The 4,311-nt window shown below is 42.1% G+C and overlaps 1 protein-coding gene across 4 annotated transcripts in view; it reads left to right on the top strand.

The window, feature by feature from the left end:
* The first annotated feature begins 3,146 nt into the window (after positions 1-3,146).
* zbtb46 (zinc finger and BTB domain containing 46) overlaps positions 3,147-4,311 on the top strand; it is a 77,321-nt gene continuing 76,156 nt past the window's right edge. For all 4 annotated transcript variants that reach the window (XM_014016915.1, XM_014016922.1, XM_014016931.1 and 1 more), the window contains exon 1: positions 3,147-3,344. The gene's annotated coding sequence lies outside the window, so the exon portion shown is untranslated. The remainder of the gene's footprint in view (positions 3,345-4,311) is intronic.

Raw genomic sequence — 4,311 nt, 5'->3', positions numbered from 1 at the left:
GAGAGAGAGAGAGAGAGAGAGAGAGAGAGAGAGAGAGAGCTGCACTTGGGCATTACGGTCCTACAGCCATAATCCACATGGCCTGGCATTCTCTACAATCTGGCCCTCAGCCGCCAACTACCAGACCTAATAGAGGCACAATTCAACCCCCTGCTGTTTCAGGCTACACATCTTTCGCTCTGAACTCATACCCATGCCACCTGATCTCTTCCCCATAGAGCTTTCCCACTTCCTCAAACATACAACAATTCCTGGTCACAGCTGATATATTCTTATTTCCTAAGAAACGAGCCTGTCCACAGTTCCTCATTCCCACAGACTCACCACGTTTACTGTATACACTGAAACTGTGGCACAAACAGACACACACACTTCCTTCACACCGAAGTTCATCTGAACCTCACCACTCATCATTAGAAATATGAAAGGAAAGCTGGATTTAGACTGGAGATGTACTGAAAATTCAATCTCAGCTCAGTTTGAGAGTTTGAAAGCTATCACTGTTATTGAGAAACGTAAGAACAAACAGTCACGTTCAAACGATAAGTCAGATTTTGAACGGTAGACGACTCTGACGGACACATTTTAATTTTTTATGTAAGAAATATGACAAGTTAAAAAGATCCTTCACTTGTAATTTTAAAGAATATTGTGAATTTAAACAAACTGTCTGTAGAAGCTTCTATGGAAACAGTGAAAGATACACTTGAGTAAGGAAAACAAAAAAAAGCCCATGTTTTAATGTGTAATTTGTCTGTACATCAAAAAGAAATACAAAGAGTTTGTTCATGAAAGATTACAAAATTTCTGTAAAAAGTTACCGACAAGTAACAGGACCTTTGTTGTATTGATTTTAATGCGGCCTAGATTTAATGTTTTTACAGTCTTACTAGCCTGGTTTAAACCGGACCCTGTCCTTCACTTTGCTTCGTACAAGGGTCTGGACTTTCTGCATAGAGAATCGATTTCTTGAAGGAGGCGTGGCCTCTGCTGAAGTTTAAAATGATTGGATCAGTTGGCTGCGACCATGTCGCTGTGACGGAGGCTAAGCTAAGAAGCTAACCGGAAATCGCGTGTGCTGTAAACAACCCTACTGAGAGGAGAAATATACCGAGCCGAATGAGACGACTGTAAATGAGAGCTGCTGCTTTGTCAGATAAATTTAATTTCATTTGGAAGCCTTATCAACACAGACTGGCTTCATTCACTTCCTCCACTGCCGTATGCTAAACTAACTAGCTGACACTGCGCAGAAAGTCGACGTTGTTCAAAGCTCCTCCTTCTGTTCTCTGATTGGCCCAGGTAAAAATAAACTACAAGCAGACACTGAGCAGAAAATTGACGTTCTGTTCTCTGATTGGCCCGGTAAAAATCTTCCAGTGAAATCCATCTCAATGGGAGAAGTCCCCGACGGAGCAGTGAAGGGAAACTAGAATTGAGCGGAGCTGCGTGTGGCAAGGGCCAGGCTAGGTCTTACAAAAATATTTAGAAAAATTTTCTTTGGACTTTGGCAGCTTTTACCTTCATTTGTATATATGTGTGTGTGTGTGTGTGTGTGTCAAAAAAAGAAGATAAATGGACTATACTTATATAGCACCTTTCTATCCGAACAGGATACTCAAAGCACTTTACATTACAATCTGTGCCCTCATTTACCCATCCACACATACATTCACTCTAGATGTGTCTACAAAATTAAGACAGATACATCAATAGAGACTAATCAGTGCTTAAACCACACTCATWCACTGATGGGACACACATCAGAGGCAGAGGGGCTTCAGTTTCTTGCCCAGGGACACTGTGACATATAGGACCGAATGACGATAGGATTGAACAGTTAACTCTTGCATTAGAGGAACGACAACGACTACCCTAACCACTCTGCCACAGCCGAGAATAAGAAAAGAGAACAGGTAGAGGACAAAAAATAACTGTCAAACCAAACAAAATACCTGTCTATCAGCAGATGAAGACTGAAAGTCGTGTGTGTAAAAAAAGAAGGGAAAAATTCAAAGACCAGACAGCACCTGAGATGCATCATCCTTTACTTGATCTTTGGGATTCACCTTGTTGTTCTTAACAGGGTATTTTATGAGTCAAACTGTGCTATCTTTGGTATTTTTTTTACAAAAGTATTTAGCTGTATTTTTTTCATACCTGACTGATTCATAGGTCAGAGTTAAGTGGTTGGGCAAACTCAAATTTTCTCTGCAAGCTTTTAGGTACGAGAACAGAACTGTGAAAGAGTAAAAACACAGCCCAAGTTCAAAGAAAAGTTTTTGAAAGACCGTGAAAAAAAGCCCACAGATGATTTTACCTTAAAACATCACTACACCCTCTGGCTCACTGGAAACAAATTATAAAGAAATGAGTGACTTCGGGCTGATTCAGCGTTGTTGGAAGAGCCCGTACTGTAACAACAGGAAGTGCAACAAATACACAGAAATCTTCTTACACATCTTTCAAAATCCAAAAGCTTCTATCTTTCATTGGTATATATATATATATATTTTAAAAAAAGGTCAAGCAGAAGTGGAATTACCCCAGTTCTTTTTCTCCCACTTYGGAGGGGGTAGAAATTTGTTGAACATCACATGGTTCTAAAGGTGTTTTCCAACACTTGTCAAASAGGGCCTTCCCTTTTTTTAAGTCCATTGGTTGGTGTTTTTCTTACTGTTGCCACAAGGGGGGGTCAGTTACAGTAAAGCCCTGGTCAAAGCAGAGCCCTATGGCAACAGATGCACAGAACAAGGACTCAATTACATCACGACAACCACATTTATTATTGTTATGATTATTAATAATATTATTATTAATATTTCTTGTGAATATTATTATTATTAATGTTGCTCTTATTACTTATGTTGCCTGATAAGAAGGCTACTTATCTAAGATCATGTAGGAAACACAGAGTGTGTGGGTTTATGWTGTCTCATTTCCTGACTCTTACAAACAGTGTGAGTGTGTTGTTGGGGGGCAGATAGAGAGAGGGAGATATAGACTTGCCCAGAGGAGGAGGAGGAGGAAGAGGGGAGGCTCCTGATACAAAGACACGGAAAAGCAGGGGGGAGAGAGAGAGAGAGAGAGAGAGAGAGAGAGAGAGAGAGAGAGAGAGAGAGAGGCAGGGTCTGGTGGTGGAGGAGGAAGAAGAGGAGATAGGGGAGTTGGAGAGAACCGGGGTGGGGGGGAAATAACACTTGACAAACAGCGCACAGAGGAGAGGAGGGACAGTACCTCGCGCGTTGGACGTCCCCTCCTTTCTGGTCTCGGGCTGTCACGGCAGATTGGACTCGGAAGAGAGGAGCGACACGGCGGCCACCCCAGACCCCATGGGGTAACAGGTATGTCTGACTTCCTCCTCTCATCTCTCCGGTGCCCCCCCCACCCACCTTTCATTCAGACGCGGCGCACGTCGCAACATATTTCTTCGTCTCGTGCCAACAATTAGTTTATTGGCTCGCGGACGGACGGACGAACGGAGCCGCGCCGACAGCTGATAGTTGCACAGGTTGGAGGCATCATGTCAACTCTTCTTCCACTCTCTCTGAAGGCCTGCCTGCCGTTTGTTTATTTATTCTCCTCTTAGTTTTTTTCCTCTTTTATTACAATATTCACTCCTCCTTTATGTTGCTGTTGGCATCACGCTAAACCGAGAGCCTCGAGCGAATTCTGACAGCCGACCAGAGCGCGAGCTAAGCACGCCTACCTGCTCCATACGTGACAGCCAGCTGCCTGTTCTACTGCGCGTGCTGATGTTTGGAGAGGCTGTCACCCAGCCACAAAATGACCCTTTCTTACTTTTTTAAAAACATTATTTTTTTACACATTTGTAAAACCAGATAACTTTTTACGTGTCTGAACATATGTTCTATACATAAAATATAACTTTTATACTAATTGGAGTATAGTTGGAGACAATTATCAGTGAAGGAAGGGAGCTTAAACTGTCCCCCTCTTCTTCCTCTATCTTCTTCTTCTCCTAACCCCCAAAAAGGGGATTTCTCCGGGTGGAAATTTCTGCTGTCAACACCCAACCCTATAAAGCTGTGGTTCCTCAAAGTTGGGGTTAGTATTGTGGGTCATAAGGCTATAGTTTTGAGATGAATCCAACAGCATTAAGAAATAGTTTCTACTAGTTTTTACTATAGTTTTCTCAAATAGTCATAAAATGGGGGCCAAATAACAGAACATGAGTTGAATCTTCTTGTGTTGTCTTTATTTTCCTTTTTTTTACTTGCTAATGTGAAGTTCCCCCCCAAAGACATTTGGGTTATGTGTCAGGGCAAGAAAGTGGAGATTTTATTTATT

This window comes from Austrofundulus limnaeus, unplaced genomic scaffold (assembly GCF_001266775.1).
Source record: "Austrofundulus limnaeus strain Quisiro unplaced genomic scaffold, Austrofundulus_limnaeus-1.0 Scaffold3, whole genome shotgun sequence".
In the NCBI taxonomy this organism is placed as follows: Eukaryota; Metazoa; Chordata; class Actinopteri; order Cyprinodontiformes; family Rivulidae; genus Austrofundulus; species Austrofundulus limnaeus.
This window is presented reverse-complemented; position numbering and strand designations above follow the sequence as displayed.